General features: G+C 39.3%; 9 non-coding genes across 9 annotated transcripts; 4 read left to right on the forward strand and 5 right to left on the reverse strand.

The window, feature by feature from the left end:
* Positions 1-5,617: 5,617 nt before the first annotated feature.
* On the reverse strand, positions 5,618-5,689 carry TRNAA-UGC (transfer RNA alanine (anticodon UGC)). Its single transcript has one exon. It is a non-coding gene; the product is annotated as a tRNA-Ala (tRNA).
* A 1,395-nt stretch (positions 5,690-7,084) lies between these two features.
* Positions 7,085-7,157, forward strand: TRNAA-AGC (transfer RNA alanine (anticodon AGC)). The gene has a single exon. It is a non-coding gene; the product is annotated as a tRNA-Ala (tRNA).
* A 1,098-nt stretch (positions 7,158-8,255) lies between these two features.
* On the reverse strand, positions 8,256-8,327 carry TRNAA-UGC (transfer RNA alanine (anticodon UGC)). The gene has a single exon. It is a non-coding gene; the product is annotated as a tRNA-Ala (tRNA).
* Positions 8,328-9,359: 1,032 nt separating this feature from the next.
* Positions 9,360-9,432, forward strand: TRNAA-AGC (transfer RNA alanine (anticodon AGC)). The gene has a single exon. It is a non-coding gene; the product is annotated as a tRNA-Ala (tRNA).
* Positions 9,433-10,538: 1,106 nt separating this feature from the next.
* TRNAA-UGC (transfer RNA alanine (anticodon UGC)) lies at positions 10,539-10,610 on the reverse strand. The gene has a single exon. It is a non-coding gene; the product is annotated as a tRNA-Ala (tRNA).
* Positions 10,611-12,301: 1,691 nt separating this feature from the next.
* TRNAA-AGC (transfer RNA alanine (anticodon AGC)) lies at positions 12,302-12,374 on the forward strand. The gene has a single exon. It is a non-coding gene; the product is annotated as a tRNA-Ala (tRNA).
* Positions 12,375-13,469: 1,095 nt separating this feature from the next.
* Positions 13,470-13,541, reverse strand: TRNAA-UGC (transfer RNA alanine (anticodon UGC)). The gene has a single exon. It is a non-coding gene; the product is annotated as a tRNA-Ala (tRNA).
* Positions 13,542-14,922: 1,381 nt separating this feature from the next.
* On the forward strand, positions 14,923-14,995 carry TRNAA-AGC (transfer RNA alanine (anticodon AGC)). Its single transcript has one exon. It is a non-coding gene; the product is annotated as a tRNA-Ala (tRNA).
* A 1,091-nt stretch (positions 14,996-16,086) lies between these two features.
* TRNAA-UGC (transfer RNA alanine (anticodon UGC)) lies at positions 16,087-16,158 on the reverse strand. Its single transcript has one exon. It is a non-coding gene; the product is annotated as a tRNA-Ala (tRNA).
* Positions 16,159-17,626: the final 1,468 nt, after the last annotated feature.

Raw genomic sequence — 17,626 nt, forward strand, 5'->3', positions numbered from 1 at the left:
CTCACAGACTTAATGCCTGGATAGCTAAAGTAACTTATCCTTTTCTATATGCTCCTCCAATTTCCAAGATGAATAAAATTGCGAGCATAATGATCCTTTCTCATTCTTTGGAAATTTATGATTATATTGAGAGAAACTTGTTACATAACTCAGTTTTTCATTTGGACCCGATATCCTTAGTAAAGTTTACAGGGCATTTAAAAACTTAACTGTATACGGTTGGCTGTAAATTCAACGTGGGGTAAGTAAATTACCAGTGAAAAAAAATGTATCACTTAAGGAAAGAAAAGATTCTTCTGCAACACTTGTAAACAAAATAAAGAAAAGAAAATTTACCCCACAGCTAATACATTTTCTCACTCCATTTTCCATTAGAATTTTACTGCACTTTATATCGTCTTCATAACCCTTTTCATTATCAAAATGCTCTAAAGTTCATTCTAAGCGATAACTCTATCATGTGCGGTCAATCCCCATGATAAAGTAGCTGCTTTTCATCACACCTGGGGCCTTTCACATGAAAAGCGAACTCTCTACAATCGAGTTATAATCTCTTGCAGGTTAATGCCTGGGATGATAAAGTAAAGTATCATTTTCCATAAATTCCATTAACGTTAAAAATGGCCGAAAGTGCATGCATAGTGATATTGGGAAAAACTGAATATGAATTGTATCTATAGAAAATTTCCTGAAATTTCCTGAGGGAGGTAAAACTGTTATTCTGAATATGGTTACTGAGGTCCCTCTATGTGGCTTGTGAAATGGTAACCTACATGAGAATTTAGTGGAACACATTTTACTAGTGTAGTATATAGCTGCGAAAATTTCGGGAGAAACCTGATATATAACTCACAGCTATTCATTAGGACCTGATACTCTTACTAAAGCTTAGAGGTTATTCAAAAACTTAACTGTATACATTTGTCTGTAAAGTCAAGCTCGGGTAAGTAATTTATTAGTAAAATAAATCCACGTTTTAATACAGGAAATATTCTTCCGCATCAATGGTAAAAGAAATAAAGAAAAGAAAATTAACGACGGGAAATATAATTCTTTTTTTCCATTTTACCATTTAATTTTACTGCACTTCATATCTTCTTTACAATCCTCATTATCATCGAAATGCTCTAACGCTCTATTTCTGTACATTTCATTCTAAACGATTACTCTATCATCTGCGGCCAATCCCCACGATAATGGAGGTGCTTTTCATCACACCTGGGGCCTTTCACATGTAATGCGAATTCTCTACAATCGACTTCAAATCTCTTGGAGGCTAAATGCCTGGGATGGTAAAGTAATATATCATTTTCCATAAACTCGGTCAGCTTTAAAAGTGGCTGAAACTGCGAACATATTGATACTGAGAAAAACTGAAAATGAAGCGTACCTGTAGAAAATTCCATGATATTTTCCTTTGAGCTTATAGAACATTTAGGGAATATATTGGAAACTTGTGAATGTAAACTCAAGAATTTATGTTCTATAGATGAAAACGCAATCAATCAATTCTTGTATGATTGCACTGAAAATAGGTTATGAAGAAATATGATGCAGCTTTCAGCCATTTTAAGAGTCGGCGCAAGAAAAATTAAAAAATAACTTATTTTTCATAGCCTCCCAATATACAAGGTGGGGTAAGACACCAAAAGAGTGTTCGCTTTGCAAGTGAAATGCAATGAGTTCGATATTCGGCATGGAGATGTGGTTCAGATGGAATAGTGTTCGCTTAACATGCAAGAGGTACGAGGATCGATGCTTCGCATCTCCACAAAATAATGTTTTTGGAGTTATACGTTGTACCAGGAAAATCTCTGGCAGATAACCATGACTTGCCTGTTATCATATCACCCACCAATTCGACCAGACACAACAGTTGCATTAGGCGGTTTAAACTGTTCTCAAGCGAAATTGTTATAATGCATATGGTAATTGAGGTCCGTCTAAGTGGCTAGTGAAATGGTAACCTACATGTGAAAGAAGTTAACACATTTTACTAATATAGCACATAGTTGCAAAAATTAGTTACGTTTTTGAGATCTTGCACATTGAGCCAGATACTTCTTCCATGCTAAGCGAGCGCTTTAACATTTGAAGTGAATTTCAATGGCTATGGAGATGCCGGGGATTGAACCCGGGGCCTTTCACATGCAAAGCGAACGCTCTAACACTGAGCTACATAGTAAAACTTTCTTTTAGAACATTGGTAAACAAAATCACAAACGAAAATTTACATGACAGGAAATATATTTTTTCTTTCCATTCTACATTTGAATTTTACTGCACTTCATATCGTCTTCGTGATCCTTATTATTATCAAAATGCTCTAAAGTTTAATTTCTGTACATTTCATTTTCAATAATCACTCTATCATATGCGGCCAATCCCCATGATTATGCAAGTGCTTTTCAGCACACCCAGGGCCTATAATCAAAGCAAAGTATCTAAAATCGAGTAACAATCTCTTGCAGGTTAAATGCCTGGGATTATAAAGTGATAAATAGTTTTCCATAAACCCCATCACCGTTAAAAATAGGTGAAATGCAAGCATAGTGATATCGATAAAAGCTGAATATGAATCGTACGTATAGAAAATTTCCTGATATTTTCTTTGGAGCTCATAGAACATTTAAAGAACTGATTGGAAATTGTTGACTGTAAACTTAAGATGGCGCGTTTAAAGCAAAGGTAACAAAAATCATTCATAAGGAAATGAACGATATTTGCTCTATATTTGTAAAGAAAATACTTTTAAGAAATAAGTGAAGACTCTGGATTTTAAACTAAAAATCATCTAAATTTTACTGTTTATCCAAAGAAAAAAACAAGGTAGGAAATTCGCTCTTGTTCTTAATATGAAAACGATATTCATCTTTCAATTTTTAGTTATCATTACGTTCCATTTAAAATCTTCTTAACTATATACAGTTGGCTGTAAATTTAATATCGGGGTAAGTGAATTACCAGTAAAAGAAATCTACCATTTAAGGAAGGAAAAGATTCTTCTGCAGCAATGGTAAACAAAATAAGAGAAAGAAAATTTACCTAACATCAAATACATGTTTGCTTTCAATTTTCCATTTGAATTTTACTACACTTCATAGTGTCTTCAAAATCCTTTTTATTATTGAATTGCTCTAAAGTTCTTTTTCTGTACATTTCATTCTAAGCAATGACTCCATCATCTGCGGTGAATCCCCATGATAATGTAGGCGGTTTTCATCATACCCGGGGCCTTTCACATGCAACGCGAACTCTCTACAATCGAGTTATAATCTCTTGTAGGTTAAATGGCTGGGATGTTAAAGTAACATATCATTTTCCATAAACTCCATCATCGTTAAAAATGGCTGAAACTGCGAGCATAGTGATAATAAGAAAAGATGAATACGAATCGTAGCTATAGAAAATTTCATGATATATTCACGAGAACTTATAGAACATTTACCGGATTATTTGGAAATTAGTGACTGTAAGCTCAAGTTGGCACGTTTAAAGTAAGAGTAACCAAAATTATTCGTACATAGCTAAATGATATTTGTTCAATATTTGTAAAAAAAAAAAAAAACTTAGAAAATAAAAGAAGATTCTGGATCTTAAACTGAGAATCATATAAAATTTGCTGCTTATCCAAAGAAAATTTACAAAGCAAGAAATCCTATGTTCTTCATAATATGAAAACGATATTCATTCTCCAATTCTTAGTTTTCGTTATGTTCCCTATATAATCTTCATAATATCACCATTTGTCATTATCATCTAAAGTCTTATTTCCCCACATTACATGAATCTATTGAAATTGCCCTTTCGTTTCTTTTTTCTGCATGATCTCTATTTCCTATAATCATCCCACACAAGATTCACTTTGTAGTAAACTGTTTACATTCAACTCAGTACATGGACTGTAAGTTCAGTTAAGACACACAATTTATATTTTATAGATGAAAATACTCTTGATCAATTCTTGCATCATTACATTGAAAATATGATTATGAAAAAACATGATGCGGTTTTCAATCATTTTAAGAGACGGTGCAATTCGGAAAAAAAAAAAAAAGATGTCTTAGTTACCTTAGCCTTCCAATATACAAGATGAGTGTGCTTCGGTGGGAATACGTTCTCTTTGCAAGTGAAAAGCCCTGAATTGAATATTCGGCATGGGGATCTAGCTAAGATGTTAGAGCACTAGCTTAACTTGCGAGACGTACGGGGATCGATGCCCCGCACCTCCAGAAAATAAGTATCTTTGCAGTTATACGTTGTACCAGGAAAATCTATACCAAACCACCGTGACTTGCGGGTTATCATATCACCCACCACCTCCACCGGACATAACCATCATTATGTGGTTTAAACTGCTCTGATGGAAAACTGTTATTATGAATATCGTTCATGAGGTCCCTCTCTGTGGCTTGTGAAATGGTAACCTACATGTGAAAGTAGTGGAATCCATTTTACTAGTATAGTATATAGCAGCAAAAATCAGTCATCTTTTTGCGATGCGGCATATTGATCCAATCACGCTTGCATGCTAAGCGAGCGCTTTATCATTTGAAGTAAATTCTAATGACCATTGAGGTGCAGGGGACCGAACCTCGGGTTTTGTCACATGCAAGGCGAACACTCTACTACGGAACTGCAACCCCTCACAAATTTGATGTCTGGATAGGTAAAGTAACTTATCGTTTTCTATATGATCCTCCAATTTTTAAAGTGACTGAAACTACGAGCATAATAATCCTTTATTAAACTTTGGAAATTTATGATTTATCTGGGAGAAACCTGATATATATAACTGATACTTTTACTAGAGCTTACAGGATATACAGAAAGTTGACTATATACAATTGGCTGTAAATTCAGTTTGGGATAAGGAAATTACTAGTAAAAAATCTACGACTTAAGGAGGTAAAAGATTCCTCGACAGCATTGGCAAAGAAAATGAAGAAAAGAAAATTCATATGGGAGCAGATATATTTTTTTTGCATTTTACATTTGAATTTTACTGCAAAATATATTGTCGTCATATTCTCTTTTATCATCAAAATGCTTTAAAGTTCTATTTATGTACATTACATTCTAAGCGATGACTCTACCATCTTGCATGAAAAATGCCTTGGATGCTATAGTAACTTATCATCTTCCATAATCTCCATCATCGTTAAAAGTGGATGAAACTGCGAACATAGTGATATTAAGAAAAGGTGATTATAACTCGTAGCTACAGATAGTTTGCTGATATTTTCAATAGATCTTATAGAACATTGAAAGACTTATTGGAAAGTGGTGACTGTAAACTCAACATGACGTGTTTAAATAAAGAGTAACTAAATTTATTCATTGGGAAGTGAATAATGTTTGTACAATATTTGTAAAAGGATACTGGTAAGAATTGAAATGAATAAAGATTCCGGATCTGAAAAAGAGAATCATCTGAAATTTTCTGTATAATTGAAAATAAGTTTACAAGGCAAGAAAATCTAGGAGAGAACACATTTTACTGGTATAGCATATTGTTGCAAAAATTAGCTACCCTTTTGAGATCTTGCACATTGATCCAGACACTTCTTGCATGCTAAGCGAGCGCTTTAACATTTGAAGTGAGTTTCAATTGCTATGGAGGTGCCGGGGATTGAACCCGGGGCCTTTCACATGCAAAGCGAACGCTCTACCACTGAGCTACACCCCCGTGTAGATTTAATACCTGGATAGCTAAAGTAACTTACATTCTTCTGTGTGATCATCCAATTTTCAAAATGACTAACTGGGAGCGTAATGATCCTTTATTATGCTTTGAAAACATGATTTTACTGGAAGAAACCAGATATATAAATCTCAATTATTCATTAGGACCTGATACTCTTACTGAAGCTTAGGGAAATTCAAAAACTTAACTTCAGACATTTGGATGCAAAGTCAAGTTGGTGTAAGTAATTTACTAGTAAAAAGAAAATCTTCGTCTCAAGAAAGTAAAACATTCTTTTGGAACATTGGTAAAAAAAATCAACAAAAGAAACTTTACATGACAGGAAATATATTTTTTTCCCTTCTACATTTGAATCTTATTGCACTTCATATCGTCTTCGTAATCCTTATTATTATCAAAATGCTCTAGACTTTTATTTCTGTACATTTCATTCTAAATAATCACTTTATCATCTGCGGCGAATCCCTATGATAATAGAAGTGCTTTTCATCACACCTGGGGACTTTCACATGCAGAGCAAACTATCTACCATCGAGTTATAGGCTATTGCAGGTTAAATGCCTGGGAGGGTAAAGTAACAAAACATTTTCCATAAACTCCATCAGCGTTAAAAATAGGTGAAAATACGAGAAAAGTGATATTGATAAAAGCTGACTATGAATAGTAACTATAAAATATTTCCTGATCATTTCTTTAGAGCATATAGAACAGTTAAAGAATTCATTGGAAATTGGTGTCTGTAAACTTAAGATGGCACGTTAAAAGCAAAAGTAACAAAAATTATTCATACAGAAGTGAACGATATTTCCTTATCTTTGTAATGACAATACTGCTAAGTAATGAAATAAATGAAGATTTTGGATCTTAAACTGAAAATCATCTAAAGATTTACTGTTTATCCAAAGAGAAAAAAAAGGTAGGTAATTCTATCTTGTTCTTCAATGTTTAGTTTTGTTACGTTTCCATTTAAAATATTCTTAATATCGCCCTATGGCGGTATCATCTAAAGTCTTATTTCTCCGCATTACATTATCTCTTGAAACTGAACATTCCTTTCATTTTTCTGCATGAACTATATCTCCTATAATCAACCAACACAATCTTCACTTTGCAGAAAATGGGCCGTACGTTTAATCAAGATACAAAATTCATGTACTATAGATGAAAATACAGTTCAATACCTCTAGTAAAATCACATTCAAAATGTGTTTAAGAAAAAATATGATACGGCTCTCAGTCATTTCAAGAGTTGCTGCAATTCGAGAAAAATTCAAAGATGTCTTAGTTACATTAACCTTCAAATAAACTAAGTGGGTGTACTTCAGTGGAAGAGAGTCCTCTTTGCAAGTGAAAAGTCCTGATATGGACATTCAGCATGGGGATGTAGCTCAGATGGTAGAGCGCTCGCTTAGCATGCGAGAGGTACGAGGATCGATGCCTCGCATCTCCACAAAGAAATATTTCTGGAGTTATACGTTGTACCAGGAAAATCTCTCACAGATCACCATGGCTTGCCTGCTATCATATCACCCACCACTTCGACCAAACACAACGGTTGCATTATGCGTCTTAAACTGTTTTGAGGCAAAACTATTAAGAAGCATATGGTAATTAACGTCCGTCTAAGCAGCTAGTGAAATGGTAACCTACATTTAAAAGAAGTGAACACATTTTACTACTATAGCATATACTTGCAGAAATTAGTTACGTTTTTCAGATCTTGCACATTGATCCAGATACTTCTTGCATGCTAAGCGAGCGCTTTAACATTCGAAGTGAATTACAATGGCGATGGAGGATTGAACCCGGGATCTTTCACATGCAAATTGAACGCTGTACCACTGAGCTACACCCACTTGTAGATCAAAGATTTGCATAGCTAAAGTAACTTACAATTTTCTATGTAATCATCCTATTTAAAAATGACTGAAACTGGAAGCGTAATGATCCTTTATTATGCTTTGATATCTTTTGATTTTACTGGGAGAAACCAGATATAAAAATCTAACCTATTCATTAGGACGTGATTCTCTTACTAAAGCTTAGAGTGCATTCAAAAACTTAACTTTAGACATTTGTATGCAAAGTCAAGTTGGGGTAAGTAATTTACTAGTAAAAAAAATCTACGTCCAAGAAAGTAAAACATTCTTTTGGATTATTGGTAAACAAATTAACAAAAGATAATTTACATGACAGGAAATATATTTTTTTTTCCACTCTACATTTGAATTTTATTGCACTTCACAACGTCATCGAAATTGTTATTATTATCAAAATGCTCTAAAGTTTTATTTCTGTACATTACATTCTAAATAATCACTTTATCATCTGCGGCCAATCCCTATGATAATGGAAGTGCTTTTCATCACACCCGGAGCCTTTCACATGCAAAGCAAACTATCTACCATGTGAAAGAAGAGAACACATTTTACTAGTATAGCATATTGTTGCAAAAATTAGCTAAGTTTTTAAGATCTTGCATATTGATCCAGACACTTCTTGCATGCTAAGCGAGCGCTTTAATATTTGAAGTGAGTTTCAATTGCTATGTGGTTGCCGGGGATTGAACCCGGTGCCTTTCACATGCAAAGCGAACGCTCTACCACTGAGCTACACCCCCTTATAGATTTAATACCTGGATAGCTAAAGTAACTTAAATTCTTCTATGTGATCATCCAATTTTCAAAATGACTCTAACTGGGAGCGTAATGATCCTTTATTATGCTTTGAAAACATGATTTTACTGGAAGAAACCATATATATAAATCTCAGTTATTCATTAGGACCAGATACTCTTACTAAAGCTTACAGGGAATTCAAAAACTTAACTTTAGACATTTCGATGCAAAGTCAAGTTGGTGTAAGTAATTTACTAGTAAAAAGAAAATCTTCGTCTTAAGAAAGTAAAACATTGTTTTGGAACATTGGTAAAAAAAATTAACAAAAGAAAGTTTACATGACAGGAAATATATTTCTTTTCCCTTCTACATATGAATTTTACTGCACTTCATATCGTGTTCGTAATTCTTATTATTATCAAAATGCTCTATACTTTTATTTCTGTACATTTCATTCTAAATAATCACTTTATCATCTACGGTGAATCCCTATGATAATGGAAGGGCTTTTCATCACACCTAGGGACTTTCACATGCAAAGCAAACTATCTACCATCGAGTTATAATCTCTTGCAGGTTAAATGCCTTGGATGGTAGAGTAACAAATCATTTTCCATAAACTCCATCAGCGTTAGAAATAGGTGAAAATGCGAGCAAAGTGATATTGATAAAAGCTGAATATGAATTGTAGCTATAGGATACTTCCTGATCATTTCTTTAGAGCATACAGAACAGTTAAAGAATTGATTGGAAATTGTTGACTGTAAACTTAAGATGGCGCGTAAGTTTAATCAAGATACAAAATTCATGTACTATAGATGAAAATACAGTTCATTACCTCTACTATAATCACATTCAAAATATGGTTAAGAAAAAATATGATACGGTTCTCAGTCATTCTAAGAGTTGCTTCAATTCGAGAAAAATTCAAAGATGTCTTAGTTACCTCAGCCTTCAAATAAACAAGGTGGGTGTACTTCAGTGGAAGAGAGTCCTCTTTGCAAGTGAAAAGTCCTGATTTGGATATTCGGCATGGGGATGTAGCTCAGATGGTAGAGCTCTCGCTTAGCATGCGAGAGGTACGAGGATCGATGCCTCGCATCTCCACAAAGAAATATTTCCGGAGTTATACGTTGTACCAGAAAAATCTCTCACAGATCACCATGACTTGCCTGTTATCATATCACCAACCACTTCGACCAGACACAACGTTTGCATTATGCGGCTTAAACTTTTCTGAGGCAAAACCATTATGATGCATATGGTAATTGAAGTCCGTCTAAGGACCTAGTGAAATGGTAACCTACATTTAAAATAAGTGAACACATTTTACTACTATAGTATATACTTGCAGAAATTAGTTACTTTTTTCAGATCTTGCACATTGATCCAGATACTTCTTGCATGCTAAACGAGCGCTTTAACATTTGAAGTGACTTTCAATGGCAATGAAGGTACCAAGGATTGAGCCCGGGGTCTTTCACATGCAAAGGAACGCTCTACCACTGAGCTACACCCACTTGTATATTCAATATTTGCATAGCTAAAGTAACTTACAATTTTCTATGCGATCATCCTATTTTCAAAATGACTGAAACTGGAAGCGTAATGATCCTTTATTATCCTTTGAAAACTTATGATTTTACTGCGAGAAACCAGATATAAAAATCTCACCTATTCATTAGGACCTGATACTCTTACTAAAGCTTAGAGGGCATTCAAAAACTTAACTTTAGACATTTGGATGCAAAGTCAAATTGGGGTAAGTAATTTACTAGTAAAAAAAAATCTACGTCTCAAGAAAGTAAAACATTCTTTTGGAACATTGGTAAACAAATTAACAAAAGAAACTTTACCTGACAGGAAATATATTTTTTTTCCATTCTACATTTGAATTGTATTGCACTTCAAAACGTCTTTGTAATCGTTATTATTATCAAAATACTGTAAAGTTTTATTTCTGTATATTTCATTCTAAATAATAACTTTATCGTCTGCGGCCATCCCTATGATAATGGAAGTGCTTTTCATCACACCCGGGGTCTTTCACATGTAAAGCAAACCATCTACCATGTGAAAGAAGAGAACATATTTTATTAGTATAGCATATTGTTGCATAAATTAGCTGCGTTTTTGAGATCTGGCACATTGATTCAGACACTTCTTGCATGCTAAATGAGCGCTTTAACATTTGAAGTGAGTTTCAATTGCTATGGAGGTGCCGGGGATTGAACCCGGGGCCTTTCACATGCAAAGCGAACGCTCTACCACTGAGCTACACCCCCGTGTAGATTCAATACCTGGATAGCTAAAGTAACTTACATTCTTCTGTGTGATCATCCAATTTTCAAAATGACTAACTGGGAGCGTAATGATCCTTTATTATGCTTTGAAAAAATGATTTTGCTGAAAGAAACAAGATATATAAATATTAATTATTCATTAGGACCTGATACTCTTTCTAAAGCTTAAAGGGAATTCAAAAACTTTAGACATATGGATGGAAAGTCAAGTTGGTGTAAGTAATTTTCTAGTAAAAAACATGAAAAAGCGAACGCTCTACCACTGAGCTACACCCCCTTGTAGATTTAATACCTGGATAGCTAAAGTAACATAGATTTTTCTGTGTGATCTTCCAACTTTCAAAATGACTGTAACTGGAGCGCAATGACCCTTTATTATTCTTTGAAAACATGATTTTACTGGAAGAAACCAGATATATAAATCTCAGTTATTCATTAGGACCTGATACTCTTTCTAAAGCTTAGAGGAAATTCAAAAACTTAACTTTAGACATTTCGATGCAAAGTCAAGTTGGTGTAAGTAATTTACTAGTAACAAAAAAAAACCTTCGTCCCAAGAAAGTAAAACATTCTTTTGGGAACATTGGAAAAAAAATCAACAAGAGAAAGTTCACATGACAGGAAATATATTCTTTTTCTCTTCTACATTTGAATTTTACTGCACTTCATATCGTCTTCGTAATCCTTATTATTATCAAAATGCTCTATAGTTTTATTTATGTACATTTCATTCTAAATAATCACTTCATCATCTTCGGCGAATCCCTATGATAATGAAAGTGCATTTCATCACACCCAGGGACTTTCTCAAGCAAAGCAAACTGTCTACCATCGAGTTATAATCTTTTGCAGGTTAAATACCTGGGATGGTAGAGTAAAAAATCATTTTCTATAAACTCCATCAGCGTTAAAAATAGGTGAAAATGCGAGCAAAGTGATATTGGTAAAAGCTGAATATAAATAGTAGCTATAGAATATTTCCTGATAATTTCTTTAGAGCATAGAGAACAGTTAAAGAATTGATTGGAAATTGGTGACTGTAAACTTAAGATGGCGCGTTTAAAGCAAAAGTAACAAAAATTATTCATACGGAAGTGAACGATATTTCCTCTATCTTTGCATGAAAATACTGCTAAGTAATATAATAAATGAAGATTCTGGATCTTAAACTGAAAATCATCTAAACATTTACTGTTTATCCAAAGAGAAAAAAAAGGTAGGAAATTCTATCTTGTTCCTTAATGTTTAGTTTTCGTTACGTTCCATTTAAAATCTTCTTAATATCGCCCTATGGCAGTATCATCTAAAGTCTTATTTCTCCACATTACATTATCTCTTGAAACTGAACTTTCCTTTCATTTTTCATGAACTATATCTCCTATAATCAACCCACACAATCTTCACTTTGCAGAAAATGGGCCGTAAGTTTAATCAAGATACAAAATTCATGTACTATAGATGAAAATACAGTTCATTACCTCTAGTATAATCACATTCAAAATATGGTTAAGAAAAAATATGATTCGGTTCTCAGTCATTTTAAGAGTTGCTGCAATTCGAGAAAAATCAAAGATGTCTTAGTTACCTTAGCCTTCAAATAAACTAGGTGGGTGTACTTCAGTGGAAGAGAGTCCTCTTTGCAAGTGAAAAGTCCTGATTTGGATATTCGGCATGGGGATGTAGCTCAGATGGTAGAGCGCTCGCTTAGCATGCGAGAGGTACGAGGATCGATGCCTCGCATCTCCACAAAGAAATATTTTTGGAGTTATACGTTGTACCAGGAAAATCTCTCACAGATCACCATGGCTTGCCTGTTATCATATCACCCACCACTTCGACCAGACACAACGGTTGCATTATGCGAATTAAACTGTTCTGAGGCAAAACTATTATGATGCATATGGTAATTGAAGTCCGTCTAAGGAGCTAGTGAAATGGTAAGCTACATTTGAAAGAAGTGAACACATTTTACTACTATAGCATATACTTGCAAAAATTAGTTACGTTTTTGATCTTCCAGATACTTCTTGCATACTAAGCGAGCGCTTTAACATTTGAAGTGAATTTCAATGGCAATGGAGGTACCAGATTGAACCCGGGGTCTTTCAAATGCAAATTGAACGCTCTACCACTAAGCTACACCCACTTGTAGATTTAATATTTGCATAGCTAAAGTAATTTACAATTTTCTGTGTGAACATCCTGATTTCAAAATGATTGAAACTGGAAGCGTAATGATCCTTTATTATGCTTTGAAAACTTATGAATTTTCTGGGAGAAAACAAAGATAAAAATCTCACTTATTCATTAGGACCTGATACTCTTACTAAAGCTTAGAGGGCATTCAAAAATTTACCTTTAGACATTAGGATGCAAAGTTAAGTTGGGGTAAGTAATTGACTAGTAAAAAAAAATCTACTTCTCAAGAAAGTAAAACATTCTTTTGGAACATTGGTAAACAAATTAACAAATGAAAATTTACATGACAGGAAATATAATTTTTTTTCCATTCTACATTTAAATTTTATTGCACTTCACAACATCTTCGTAATCGTTATTATTATCAAAATACTATATAGTTTTATTCCTGTACATTGTATTCTAAATAATCACTTTATCATCTGCGGCCAATCCCTATGATAATGGAAGTGCTTTTCATCACACCAGGGGCCTTTCACATGAAAAGCAAACTATCTACCATGTGAAAGAAGAGAACACATTTTACTAGTATAGCATATTCTTGCAAAAATTAGTTACGTTTTTGAGATCTTGCACATTGACCCAGACACCTCTTGCATGCTAAGCGAGCGCTTTTACATCTGAAGTGAGTTTCAATTGCTATGGAGGTGCCGGGGATTGAACCCGGGGCCTTTCACATGCAAAGCGAACGCTCTACCACTGAGCTACACCCCCTTGTAGATTTAATACCTGGATAGCTAAAGTAACATAAATTTTTCTGTGTGATCTTCCAACTTTCAAAATGACTGTAACTGGGAGCGTAATGATCCTTTATTATGCTTTGAAAACATGATTTTACTGGAAGAAACCAGATATATAAATCTCAGTTATTCATTAGGACCTGATACTCTTTCTAAAGCTTAGAGGGAATTCAAAAACTTAACTTTAGACATTTCGATGCAAAGTCAAGTTGGTGTAAGTAATTTACTAGTAAAAAAAAAAACCTTCGTCCCAAGAAAGTAAAACATTCTTTTGGAACATTGGTAAAAAATCAACAAGAGAAAGTTCACATGACAGGAAATATATTCTTTTTCTCTTCTACATTTGAATTTTACTGCACTTCATATCGTCTTCGTAATCCTTATTATTATCAAAATGCTCTATAGTTTTATTTATGTACATTTCATTCTAAATAATCACTTCATCATCTTCGGCGAATCCCTATGATAATGAAAGTGCATTTCATCACACCCAGGGACTTTCTCAAGCAAAGCAAACTGTCTACCATCGAGTTATAATCTTTTGCAGGTTAAATACCTGGGATGGTAGAGTAAAAAATCATTTTCTATAAACTCCATCAGCGTTAAAAATAGGTGAAAATGCGAGCAAAGTGATATTGGTAAAAGCTGAATATAAATAGTAGCTATAGAATATTTCCTGATAATTTCTTTAGAGCATAGAGAACAGTTAAAGAATTGATTGGAAATTGGTGACTGTAAACTTAAGATGGCGCGTTTAAAGCAAAAGTAACAAAAATTATTCATACGGAAGTGAACGATATTTCCTCTATCTTTGCATGAAAACACAGTTAAGTAATATAATGAATGAAGATTCTGGATCTTAAACTGAAAATCATCTAAACATTTACTGTTTATCCAAAGAGAAAAAAAAGGTAGGAAATTCCATCTTGTTCCTTAATATTTAGTTTTCGTTACGTTCCTTTTAAAATCTTCTTTGTATTGCCCTATGGCAGTATCATCTACAGTCTTATTTCTCCACATTACATTATCTCTTAAAACTGAACTTTCCTTTCATTTTTTCTATAATCAACCCACACAATCTTCACTTTGCAGAAAATGGGCCGTACGTTTAATCAAGATACAAAATTCATGTACTATAGATGAAAATACAGTTCATTACCTCTAGTATAATCACATTCAAAATATGGTTAAGAAAAAACATGATTCGGTTCTCAGTCATTTTAAGAGTTGATGCAATTCGGGAAAAATCCAAAGATGTCTTAGTTACTTTAGCCTTCAAATAAACTAGGAGGGTGTACTTCAGTGGAAGAGAGTCCTCTTTGCAAGTGAAAAGTCCTGATTTGGATATTCGGCATGGGGATGTAGCTCAGATGGTAGAGCGCTCGCTTAGCATGCGAGAGGTACGAGGATCGATGCCTCGCATCTCCACAAAGAAACATTTTTGGAGTTATACGTTCTACCAGGTAAATCTCTCACAGATCACCAAGGCTTGCCTGTTATCATATCACCCACCACTTCGACCAGACACAACGGTTGCATTATGCGAATTAAACTGTTCTGAGGCAAAACTATTATGATGCAAATGGTAATTGTCCGTCTAAGAAGCTAGTGAAATGGTAAGCTACATTTGAAAGAAGTGAACACATTTTACTACTATAGCATATACTTGCAAAAATTAGTTACGTTTTTGATCTTCCAGATACTTCTTGCATACTAAGCGAGCGCTTTAACATTTGAAGTGAATTTCAATGGCAATGGAGGTACCAGATTGAACCCGGGGTCTTTCAAATGCAAATTGAACGCTCTACCACTAAGCTACACCCACTTGTAGATTTAATATTTGCATAGCTAAAGTAATTTACAATTTTCTGTGTGAACATCCTGATTTCAAAATGATTGAAACTGGAAGCGTAATGATCCTTTATTATGCTTTGAAAACTTATGAATTTTCTGGGAGAAAACAAAGATAAAAATCTCACTTATTCATTAGGACCTGATACTCTTACTAAAGCTTAGAGGGCATTCAAAAATTTACCTTTAGACATTAGGATGCAAAGTTAAGTTGGGGTAAGTAATTGACTAGTAAAAAAAAATCTACTTCTCAAGAAAGTAAAACATTCTTTTGGAACATTGGTAAACAAATTAACAAATGAAAATTTACATGACAGGAAATATATTTTTTTTCCATTCTACATTTAAATTTTATTGCACTTCACAACATCTTCGTAATCGTTATTATTATCAAAATACTATATAGTTTTATTCCTGTACATTGTATTCTAAATAATCACTTCATCATCTTCGGCGAATCCCTATGATAATGAAAGTGCATTTCATCACACCAGGGGCCTTTCACATGAAAAGCAACCTATCTACCATGTGAAAGAAGAGAACACATTTTACTAGTATAGCATATTCTTGCAAAAATTAGTTACGTTTTTGAGATCTTGCACATTGACCCAGACACCTCTTGCATGCTAAGCGAGCGCTTTTACATCTGAAGTGAGTTTCAATTGCTATGGAGGTGCCGGGGATTGAACCCGGGGCCTTTCACATGCAAAGCGAACGCTCTACCACTGAGCTACACCCCCTTGTAGATTTAATACCTGGATAGCTAAAGTAACATAAATTTTTCTGTGTGATCTTCCAACTTTCAAAAAAATGGGGGGGGGGGGGGGGGGGGGGGGGGGGGGGGGGGGGGGGGGGGGGGGGGGGGGGGGGGGGGGGGGGGGGGGGGGGGGGGGGGGGGGGGGGGGGGGGGGGGGGGGGGGGGGGGGGGGGGGGGGGGGGGGGGGGGGGGGGGGGGGGGGGGGGGGGGGGGGGGGGGGGGGGGGGGGGGGGGGGGGGGGGGGGGGGGGGGGGGGGGGGGGGGGGGGGGGGGGGGGGGGGGGGGGGGGGGGGGGGGGGGGGGGGGGGGGGGGGGGGGGGGGGGGGGGGGGGGGGGGGGGGGGGGGGGGGGGGGGGGGGGGGGGGGGGGGGGGGGGGGGGGGGGGGGGGGGGGGGGGGGGGGGGGGGGGGGGGGGGGGGGGGGGGGGGGGGGGGGGGGGGGGGGGGGGGGGGGGGGGGGGGGGGGGGGGGGGGGGGGGGGGGGGGGGGGGGGGGGGGGGGGGGGGGGGGGGGGGGGGGGGGGGGGGGGGGGGGGGGGGGGGGGGGGGGGGGGGGGGGGGGGGGGGGGGGGGGGGGGGGGGGGGGGGGGGGGGGGGGGGGGGGGGGGGGGGGGGGGGGGGGGGGGGGGGGGGGGGGGGGGGGGGGGGGGGGGGGGGGGGGGGGGGGGGGGGGGGGGGGGGGGGGGGGGGGGGGGGGGGGGGGGGGGGGGGGGGGGGGGGGGGGGGGGGGGGGGGGGGGGGGGGGGGGGGGGGGGGGGGGGGGGGGGGGGGGGGGGGGGGGGGGGGGGGGGGGGGGGGGGGGGGGGGGGGGGGGGGGGGGGGGGGGGGGGGGGGGGGGGGGGGGGGGGGGGGGGGGGGGGGGGGGGGGGGGGGGGGGGGGGGGGGGGGGGGGGGGGGGGGGGGGGGGGGGGGGGGGGGGGGGGGGGGGGGGGGGGGGGGGGGGGGGGGGGGGGGGGGGGGGGGGGGGGGGGGGGGGGGGGGGGGGGGGGGGGGGGGGGGGGGGGGGGGGGGGGGGGGGGGGGGGGGGGGGGGGGGGGGGGGGGGGGGGGGGGGGGGGGGGGGGGGGGGGGGGGGGGGGGGGGGGGGGGGGGGGGGGGGGGGGGGGGGGGGGGGGGGGGGGGGGGGGGGGGGGGGGGGGGGGGGGGGGGGGGGGGGGGGGGGGGGGGGGGGGGGGGGGGGGGGGGGGGGGGGGGGGGGGGGGGGGGGGGGGGGGGGGGGGGGGGGGGGGGGGGGGGGGGGGGGGGGGGGGGGGGGGGGGGGGGGGGGGGGGGGGGGGGGGGGGGGGGGGGGGGGGGGGGGGGGGGGGGGGGGGGGGGGGGGGGGGGGGGGGGGGGGGGGGGGGGGGGGGGGGGGGGGGGGGGGGGGGGGGGGGGGGGGGGGGGGGGGGGGGGGGGGGGGGGGGGGGGGGGGGGGGGGGGGGGGGGGGGGGGGGGGGGGGGGGGGGGGGGGGGGG

Source organism: Panulirus ornatus, chromosome 13, assembly GCF_036320965.1.
Source record: "Panulirus ornatus isolate Po-2019 chromosome 13, ASM3632096v1, whole genome shotgun sequence".
NCBI lineage: Eukaryota > Metazoa > Arthropoda > Malacostraca > Decapoda > Palinuridae > Panulirus > Panulirus ornatus.